This window comes from Bison bison, unplaced genomic scaffold (assembly GCF_000754665.1).
Source record: "Bison bison bison isolate TAMUID 2011002044 unplaced genomic scaffold, Bison_UMD1.0 scf7180017864064, whole genome shotgun sequence".
NCBI classification, from domain to species: Eukaryota; Metazoa; Chordata; class Mammalia; order Artiodactyla; family Bovidae; genus Bison; species Bison bison.
The window spans coordinates 1,788,835-1,800,016 of NW_011494636.1; the positions used below are offsets into that span (position 1 = coordinate 1,788,835).

At 39.4% G+C, this 11,182-nt stretch overlaps 1 pseudogene; it reads left to right on the plus strand.

The window, feature by feature from the left end:
* Nucleotides 1-10,963, plus strand: part of LOC104986248 — a 33,016-nt pseudogene extending 22,053 nt beyond the window's left edge.
* The last annotated feature ends 219 nt before the right edge of the window (nt 10,964-11,182 follow it).

Below are 11,182 nucleotides of genomic sequence, written 5' to 3' on the forward strand. Positions count from 1 at the left end.
CTGGGAGGGATTGGGGGCAGGAGGAGAAGGGGACAACAGAGGATGAGATGGCTGGGTGGCATCACCGACTTGATGGACATGAGTTTGAGTGAACTCCAGGAATTGGTGATGGACAGGCAGACCTGGCGTACTGCGATTCATGGGATCGCAAAGAATCGGACATGACTGAGAGACTGAACTGAACTGACTGATATGTTGCAAAAAAGTCTTTAAATTAATGACTTTCTTGAAAGTTAGGTAAATGTTTCTGTATCTCTAATTTACATTCTGGGTAGGTGATTTTTATACTATAATGAAAGAAAGGAGAAAGCAATGGCACCTCACTCCAGTACTCTTGCCTGGAAAATCCCATGGATGGAGGAGCCTGGTAAGCTGCAGTCCATGGGGTCGCTAAAAGTCGGACACGACTAAGGGACTTCACTTTCACTTTTCACTTTCATGTCTTGGAGAAGGAAATGGCAACCCGCTCCAGTGTTCTTGCCTGGAGAATTCCAGGGATGGGGGAGCCTAGTGGGCTTCTGTTTATGGGGTCCCACAGAGTCGGACATGACTGAAGCAACTTAGCAGCAGCAGCATGAGGAAAAGGTTCTTATCATTTACTGAGAATCTTCTGTGTGTTGCAAGTGTTCATATATGCTATCTCATTGATGCTCATAATGAATGGTTAATGTGCTGTATCTATTTTTTACAAGAGAGAGAAAAAAGAATTCTAATGCTCAGAGAAGGAATGTAACTTGCTCATGGTTAGTTGGTTAGCAGATGGATTTGAAGATTAGTTTTCCTGGCTTCAAAGATGCTAAAATCAAGGAATTCCTTGGCAGTCCATTGGGAGTCCATGGTTTCACTGCTGGGGGCCCAGGTCTGATTCCTGATGGGGAAACTAAGATACCACAAGCCATGCACTGCAGACCAAAAAAAAAAGGAATAAGTGTTGTTGTTTTTTTTTTAATAAAAAGATATAACCAGGGAATTTTCTTTAACTGGTTATGTGGAAATTGGAAACCCAGGGCTTCTCATTGCAGAATATCTTTCAAAACAGTGTAAGTATAACTGAATGAATCTGTGGACCCTATTTGACACCCTTGCAATATTGACCTCCGTGGCTTATATAGACCACAGATTTGTAAGGAATTTTCAAGCAATTTTCATTTCCATGTTTCAGTTTAGAACAGAATTTTACAATTTTCAGAGTAAAGGATAAAGCTTTTAACTGTTCAAATAAACCCTTCCAGTCATCTAAAATGTCTCCTCAGGCATAATATTTATTTTAAATTCAATACAAATGTTTATTGGGTTTCTCTGCTGGCTCAGACAGTAAAGAATCCACCTGCAATACAGGAGACCTCTGTTATATCCCTGGATGGGAAAGATTCCCTGAAGAAGGCAATGGCAAACCACTCCAGTATTCTTACCTGGGAAATCCCATGGACAGAGGAGCCTAGGGGGCTACAGTCCATGGGGTCACAAAGAGTGGGACACAACTGAGTAACTGACACTTTCAGTTCAGTTCAGTCGCTCAGTCCTGTCCGACTCTTTGCTACCCCATGAATCGCAGCACCTGTCCATCACCAACTCCCAGAGTTTACCCAAACCCCATGTCCATCGAGTTGGTGATGCCATCCAGCCACCTCATCCTCTGTCGTCCTCTTTTCCTCCTGCCCCCAATCCCTCCCAGCATCAGAGTCTTTTTCAACTTTTACTTTAATGTGTCAGTCTTTGCCCTAGGCTCTGGAAAGGCAAGAAAGAGTAAGCATAGGGGGTGGAGCCAAGATGGCGGAGCAAGAGAATGCAGAGTTCGTCTGCTCACAACTAGGGCATCTCCTAAGCGCTGGTGGGTGAACTCGGACACCTGGGGGGATGGAAGCGGGGGGGGGGATGGGAGGAATCCCCGCAGGGACAGAGGTAAGGGCGGGAGAGAGGAAAAGTAGAGGCGGGACAAGGGGTTCCTGGGGAGGGGAGAGGCTCCCATGCTCCCAGGAGCCCACTTACCAGGAGGAGATTGGCCAGGACGGAGAGGGGCCTTCGGGGGATGGGGGATTGGAGCGGAACTTGGACAGCATCTCCCCAGCCCGCTGGGCTCCAGGGTCTAAGACCAAAGTGTTGGGATGTCTACTGGGGAGGTGGGGGTAGGCTGCATCTCACCATGGGGGCAAGGGCAGTGATAGAGGAGGCAACAGGGTATCTTTTTAAAATTATTTTATCTTATTTTTATTGTTTAATTTTTAATTTTGAATATTTTTATAATAAAGTATTTTAAAGTTAATATTAAATCAAAATTAATAAAACATAAACGGTTTTCCACTCCTTTGGTGTCTAAAGTTTATCTGTCTCTTAAACAGTGTCAATCCTCAAGCATCTTATCAGATAATTAAACCATGAATTGTCAATTCAGTTTAACAAATTTTGATTGTACCTCCCTTATAGGCAGGATTTTGTGTTGATGCTAATTGTATTATTTTTTCTTCCCTCCAGTTTCTGATTGAATCAGATAGTTGATGTCACTGTTTTTAAATCTGGAGCTTTCTATTCTTTTTCACAGAATGTTTATTATTGTCAATGGTATGAACTTAGAAACATTCTGTTTTATATCTCTCTGTAGATAGTCTTTTTATCTATTGATAAGAAAGGTTTCTTATAGATAATGGCGATTTTACCTTCTCAAAACATGTAATCGATGAAGCAAAATACTTTGCAATGTGGTAAGATAATTATGTTTTAAAAGGACTAACTAGCCCCCTCAGGTGAAGTCCAGCAGAGACTAATTCAGAGCCACACTCTGAGTGGCAACAAGATCTCAGTTTGTAAAACTGATTTACTTTATATAGAAACAGAATAGGTGAATTTCTCCATCAAAGGGTAATGTACTCAGATGAAGTAGCCAGTCATAATTCTAAACTTCACCTATTTGAAAATCTCAAAAGGAATAAGAGGATGAGGAACAGTTTTAAGAATGTCTTTTATTCCTTGCTTACTCTGAAAAAAGAATCACCCGTAATGGAATATATGAGATACTGCATTCACAAACCTTATAAGGTCTTTATTTTGGGGCAATGGTTAGAGCCAAATATCTCTAGGTATGATCAGGCCCTGAACTGTCTGAACTTCTAGAATTTGAGTACAATGTCAGGAAAGCCAACACAAATTAAACATATTAACTCTCCATAGAAGTAACTTTGTGTAGCTAACATAAGGAATAAGATTATGGAAGGTTTCAAAAGCTCATTAAAGACATGAGAGAATCTCTAAAATATTTATTAAAAAAAAAAAACAAAAAAACCCTCATTTTCTGAAATCTCCATACCTGTTATTGGGCCTGTCAAAAAGCAGGAGCTCAGTAAACAAGAGCAAAACTGAATGTTATTTATCAGCACTAATAATGACTAATGTAAGATAATTTATAAAACTATTAATGATATTATGCCTCAAGTGGTAGCGGTATATAAGTATCGTGGTATATATACTCAAGGAAAATTAAATAATATACAAATAAAATTAAAGAATATATATATTTGATAACTTTATATATACTATATATATATAAAGTGTACATGTACACATACATATACGCTTTTAATTTTAATTTTCTTTAATATGTGTATATTACAACTAAAAAAAAATGACACCATCTCTGAGAGATGCAAGAATTTCTATCCCTAGGAAAGATGACTACAGAGTAAAATAGGAAAAAATATACAGACTGCACCACAGTCTAATGAAATGTTTTTACTCTTTCAAAAGTCTGATTATTTACTCTGTATGGAAACACTTTCCAACTTGAAAGGCATCAGACGCCAAAACGAGTATTTTGGTCACTGAAAAAATAGCTTCCAATGGAAACTGGAATTTTGTTTTGTAAATCAGTGTTTAGTCTTAATGTAGCCAGTAATAACTGTGTGACTTTGAGAAAATCAATTTACTTTTCTGGGTTTCAATATCTTCTCTTGTACAATAAAAGATTGTTTTATTGGGGAAAGTTTCCCCAATTGTCCCCCTCAGAATGAAAGTCCTAGAAATGTGCTCAATCTGCAAGAACAACTGGACATCCACATTTACTGATCCACTTGTTTACTGACTTGCCATTGATTGTTCATTGAGTCCATGAGCATTTGTTAAAACTTACTCTATTTTTTAAAAATATATTTTCACTTTGATTTTCTTTCTGACTTCAGAGTATGAAGTACTACTCCCTTTGACCTGAGGAAGGGGAATGCTATTCATCAGTCCTGCCTTTTTCTAGTTTCCTGAAGATGAAAGCCTTATTTAGAAATGTGAGATGAGTATCAGTGAAGACAGATTCCTAGACTGTCAAAAAGGTTGCTGTCCATCCTGTGCAGGACTTTCTAAAGGACTGTGCCATCTCATGCCCTTATTCATCCAGGCCTCTCAATCTTGCTGCAGGACATGGCCATTTGCAATGACATTCACTGAGTCCATATTTCCTATAGTCACTCTCAACCTTCTTATTCTTTTTTAAATTTTTTTATTTAAGTATAGTTGACTTACAATGTGTTTAATTTCCAATGTAGAGCAAAGTGACTCAGTTATACATACATATATATATATATATTTTCATATTCTTCTCCATTATAATTTATCCCAGGACACTGAATATAGTTTCCTATGTTATACAGTAGGACTTGTTGTTTATCCATCCTATATGTAATAGTTTGCCTCTGCTAATACCAAATCTCCCTCCCCTTGGCAACCACAAGTCTGTTCTTTGTGTTCTGTAAGTCCTTTTTGTTTCTAGATATGTTTGTGTCGTATTTTAGATTCCACATATATAAGTGATATCATATTGTATTTGTCTTTCTTTTTCTGACTGACTTCACTTAGTATAATAATCTTGAGCTCCATCCATCTGTAGCAACAAATGTAGCCATTTGTTGCTGTGGATGGCATTATTTCATTGTTTTTAATGGCTGAGTAGTATTTCATTGTATATATGTACCACATCTTATTTATCCATTCATCTGTTGATTTAGATTGTTTCCATGTATTGGCTATAATAATAGTGCTGCTATGAACACAGGAGATACTTATCTTTTTGAAATACAGTTTTATCTGGGTTTATGCCTAGGAGTAAATCCCACGGACGGAGGAGCCTGGTAGGCTGCAGTCCATGGGGTCGCTGGGAGTCGGACACGACTGAGCGACTTCACTTTCACTTTTCACTTTCATGCATTGGAGAAGGAAATGGCAACCCACTCCAGTGTTCTTGCCTGGAGAATCCCAGGGATGGGGGAGCCGGTGGGCTGCAGTCTATGGGGTCGCACAGGGTCGGACACGACTGAAGTGACTGAGCAGTAGCAGCAGCATGCCTAGGAGTGGGGTTGCCAGATCATATGAAAACTTTATTTTTAGTGTTTTTATGAGCTTCCATACTATTTTCAATACAGGCTGCACCAACTTACATTCCCACCAAGAGTGTAGAAGGGTTTCCTTTTCTCCACACCCTCTTCAGCATTTGTTGTTTGTAGACATTTAATGATGGCTGTTCTGACCTGTGTGAGGTGATGCCTCATTGTAGTTTTGATTTGCATTTTCTGTTATTTAGTGATGATGAGCATCTGTTCATGTGCCTATTGGTTATATGTATGTCCTTTTTGGAGAAATGTCGATTAAGCCTTATTCTTGACCCCTTTACCTCTCTGACCCTTTGACTTAGTACCTGGTCGGTGACTGTTTTGCTTTGATAATATGTTTGGTCAGGTTGCTTTGGCTCTGCATGGCCATTTTCATTCACCATTTTGTCCACGTTAGGCCACCGATTTCTCCCTCCACAGCCATGAGTAAGAGGCAGTCTTGTCTATCCTTGTTCTCAGTGTCCCCATTGACGAGGCCCTCCATTCAAGAAGGACTAGAAAAATCTGATAACTGCCTTTTCACCTTTCTCCCAATTTCCTGCAGTTTCTTATGATGAGAGTCTGTGGACACACTGTAGATCTTTGCAGGTGCCTTAGATTTCTCCTTTTTCCCCCTACCATGTGGAGTCTACTGAAAAGTTAGAGGGAAAAAAATGGAGAAACACATCTATCAAGTGCCTACTACACCAGGAACTGATCTAGTTGCTCACTTAATGTCTTCATCACAGTCATTTCACAAAGGGGATAACTAAAGTTCACACAAATTTACTTTGCCATAGCTGGTAAAAAACTGAATTATGATTTGATCCCTATGCCTATTTTTTTCCGTTCCCTCTCAATGTCTCACTTGAACATCTATTTAAGGACATATGGCCTAATGTTTAGAGAATCAGATATAATGAATTTTGAGTTTCACATTATTTTCCAATACTACTTAATAAATGATAATGAATACTGAACATATTCTTCCCTTTATTCCAAAAATACTTATTGGATAATTCTATGTCAGGCAGTGTTCTAAGCATTTGGGATACATCAATGAACTAAAATGACAAAAGTCCTTGTACAGTTTACATTCTAGTGGGTCAGGGATAGAAAATAAGCAATAAGTATAATAATAAATAAGAAATTTTATAGTATATTCAAATGTGTGAATAAACTGGAGAAAAGAAATAGAGCAAGATAAGGGGAACCACATGGTATGTGGTTTGGAGGGAGGTTTACATTTTCAAACAGTGGTGATTGAGAGTATGACACTAGAGCTAAGACTTGAAGGAGTCAAGAGAGCAACTGGATGGTAGAAGAATTTCCAAAGACACTGATGTGACTGAAGCAGAGTGAGCAATACTGGAGTCGGGGGGAGGGAAGGAGAGAAATACAGAGATGGCATTCAAAGGTTTTTCGAAGGTCTTTTTCTTTATGTTTTTTGAAATAGAGACCCACTGAAATGTTTGAAAATAAAAGTGATTGATTTAAGCTTAAAAGAGTACTCAGTTGAAAATAGACTGAGATAACTTAAATGTCTAATTTATCATTGTGCATTTACCACATCTTATGTAGGTTAAGTGGAGAAGGCAATGGCACTCCACTCCAGTACTCTTGCCTGGAAAATCCCATGGACGGAGGAGCCTGGTAAGCTGCAGTCCATGGGGTGGCTAAGAGTCAGACACGACTGAGCAACTTCACTTTCACTTTTCACTTTCATGCATTGGAGAAGGAAATGGCAACCCACTCCAGTGTTCTTGCCTGGAGAATCCCAGGGAGAGGGGAGCCTGGTGGGCCGCCATCTATGGGGTCGCATAGAGTTGAACACGACTGAAGTGACTTAGCAGCAGCAGCAGCATGTAGGTTAAGACTGGATCTTATTTAACTAGATCAAAATCATGGCAAATCTTCATTTCATTAGACTAAGATAAGCCACTAAGAAGAGCTGGCTGTAAGTCAAGGCTAGAGTGTTAACAGTAATAAGAGATGTGTAAGAGACATGGGGTCAAGAAAAGAAAAGCATGGTCTGTGATTTAAGAATCTCAATTTATAACATCAGGCTTATTTCCAAGTTTGATCTCTTTGATGTGCATCTTTCTTTTCTCCATTTTGTGAAAATATTTCAGTTTCAGAAATTGAATTTTCCCTGAAAGATCTGATTCTCAGGTATAGATAGAACTTAATTTCAATGTAAGTGCCAAAACCCACAAGACTTTGGGCACAATTCATATTTTTTCAAATTTTTTGAATATATGCCAGTAGCTACATGAAATTCCTTTAATACCTCTTAATTGATTCTTTCATATTCTCTGTTTTTCTTCCTTTTTTGCCTACTTCCCTTAAAGAATCCAAGACAAGATGAATAGAATAGCTTTCCAAATAAATGTGAGAATATGGTCTGTCATCCTCCTTTGTTTTTATGACTTCTCTCTTCCCCAACTTAGAATTTAGAATGTGAGACAAGAGATATTCCTACTCTAAAATAGCCATTTGTATTTTTTTTCATACTCCTTTCTCTCTCATCTGAAGCTTGAGTAGTATTTATATGTATTAAATATGTTAAAAACACATTTGCCAAGCACCATTTAAATTCAAAGCACCAGTAACCCTCCCAGACTTCAGACAGTAATACAAAGCTATGGTAATCAAAACAGTGTGGAACTGGCACAAAAACAGACATATGGATAAATGGCAAAGAATAATCTAGAAATAAACCCACGTACCTGTGGTCAATTATTCTTTGACAAAGCAAGCAAGCATATACAATGGGAGAAAGTTTCTAGCACATGGTGTGGGGAAAGTTGGACAGCTGTATCAATGAAGTTGGAACATACCCTTACACCATACACAAAAAAACTCAACATGGCTTAAAGATTTAAACATTCAGATCAGATCAGATGTGTCACTCAGTCATGTCCTACTCTTTGCGACCCCATGAATCGCAGCACACCAGGCCTCCCTGTCCATCACCAACTCCCGGAGTTCACTGAGACTCACGTCCATCGAGTCAATGATGCCACCCAGTCATCTCATCCTCTGTCGTCCCCTTCTGCTCCTGCCGCCAATCCTTCCCAGCATCAGAGTCTTTTCCAATGAGTCAACTCTTCGCATGAGGTGGCCAAAGTACTGGAGTTTCAGCTTTAGCATCATTCCTTCCAAAGAAATCCCAGGGCTGATCTCCTTCAGAATGGACTGGTTGGATCTCCTTGCAGTCAGTCCAAGGGACTCTCAAGAGCCTTCTCCAACACCACAGTTCAAAAGCATCAATTCTTCGGCACTCAGCCTTCTTCACAGTCCAACACTCACATCCATACATGACCACAGGAAAAACCATAGCCTTGACTAGATGAACCTTTGTTGGCAAAGTAATGTCTCTGCTTTTGAATATGCTATCTAGGTTGGTCATAACTTTCCTTCCAAGGAGTAAGCGTCTTTTAATTTCATGGCTGCAGTCACCATCTGCAGTGATTTTGGAGCCCAGAAAAATAAAATCTGACACTGTTTCCACTGTTTCCCCATCTATTTCCCATATTAAGACACCATAAAACTCCTAGAAGATAACATAGGCAAAGCATTCTCTTGACATAAATCATACCAATGTTTTCTTAGGTCAGGTTCCCAAAGCAATAAAAATAATAACAAACAAATGTGACTTAATTAAATTTACAAACTTTAACATAGCAAAGAAAACCATAAGCAAGATGAAAAGACAACCTTCAGAATGAGAGAAAATATTTGCAAATGATGAAACCAACAAGGTCTTAATTTCCAAGATATACAAAGAGCTTATACAACCCAACAACAAAATCAAACAATCCAATCAAAAACTGGGCAGAAGTCTTAAACAGACATTTCTCCAAAGGAGACATACAAATGGCCAATAAGCATATAAAAAAATGCTAATTATTACAGAGATACACATCAGAACTACAATGAAGTACCACTTTACACAGGTCAGAATAGCCACTATTAAAAAGTCTACAAATAATAAATGCTGAAGAGGGTGTGGAGAAAAGGGAACCCTTCTACACTGTTGATGGGAATGTAAGTTGGTGAAGGCAGTGTGGAAAACAGTGTGGAGGTTCCTCAGAAAACTAAAGATCCACTTACGATAAGATCCAGCAGTTCATTCCAGACAAAGCTATAATTCAAAAAGTTATGTGCATCCCAATGTTCATAGCAGCACTGTTTACAATAACTGAGACATGGAAACAACCTAAATGTCCATTGATAGATAAATAGATGAAGATGTGGTGCGTATATACAATAGAATATTACTCAGTCATAAAAAGAATGAAATAATGCCATTTGCAGCAACACGGATGCAACTATAGATGATCATACTAAGTGAAGTAAGTCAGAAAGAAAAAGACAAATGCCATATGGTATCACTTACGTATAAAATCTAAAATATGACACAGATGAACCTATCTATGATGTAGAAACAAATTTACAAACACAGAGAACAGAGTTGTGGTTGCCAAGGGAGAGAGGAGGGCGGTGGAGGGGTAGATTGGGAGTTTGGGGTTAGTAGATGCAAACTATTTCATATAGAATGTATGGCAAAACCCACAACATTGTAAAGTAATTTGCCTCCAGTTATAATAAAAATTTTTAAAAAAGGATGGATGGACAACAGGTCCTACTGTGTAGCACAGGGAACTATGCTCAATGTCCTGGGATATGGAAAAGAATATAAAAAAGAGAAAAAATTCAAAGCCCCAGGCTGGAAATTGAAATATGAACACGGGCTGGCAAACCCTCTGGGTTCCAGCAGTGCTAAAGCTAGTGGCTTTCATTCCAGTGGAAACTTTGTTATGGGACCATTTTTAAAAGCATTTTCTAATATTTTAATTCTACACAGTGTGCAGAATTAACTGATTATGACTGAGGCCATGAAGAACTCTTCTGCCTGCACTAGTATTAAGGAATGGGTCACATGAGATGTTAGAAATTCTTGCTAGCTACTTTACAGCCCAGTTGCCTTACACTCTTGGTGACCTTCCTTGTTTATTCCGGTCTTGTAAAATCACTATTGGAATTGTGTGGGAGTGAAACCAACGCCTGCCTCAGAGCGACAGCTGTGCCAGGAAATATCTTTTCAAACCTCTTCAAGGGCCTTTTTGTCAAAAAAGAAATGTGCATTCTCACTGTGGGCCTAGATGCTGTGGGAAAGACCCTCACTGTACAAAGTGAAGTTGGCTGAAATTGTGATCACTATTCCCACTACAGGCTTCATCATGGAGACGGTGGAATACAAGAACATCAGCTTCACTCCGTGGGACATGGGTGGCCAGGACAAGATCCGGCATCTATGGTGCCACTACCTTTAGAACACACAAAGTCTCATCTTTGTGGTTGACAGTGTGAGAGGCCTGCGAGGCTCACATGAGGATGCTGGCAGAAGATGAACCCTGGGACGCCTTTTCTGTTCGTGTTTGCTAACAGATAGGACCTCCCCAATGCCATGAATGCAGCCGAGATCACAGACAAGCTGGGTCTACACTCTGTGCCACGGGCACTGGTACATTCAGGCCACCTGTGCCACCAGCGGGGACGGGCTCTATAAGGAGCCGGACTGGCTGTCCAATCAGCTCTGGAACCAGAAATGAGCTGTACTCTTTGCTCCTCCCCTCTTACCCCTTCTTCCTATCCCTGCAGTGTGCGTGCCAGAAGCCCTCTGCACTATCACCCTGCTTCACCGTGCTATGAATGTGCAGATGGAGCCAGCAACTGGATTTTTATTTAATGTAAATAGTTTTTGTTTCCAATGAAGCAGTTTTGGGTACTCTAATGCAATACTACTCATTTTTTTTTAATTGTAAAAAGAA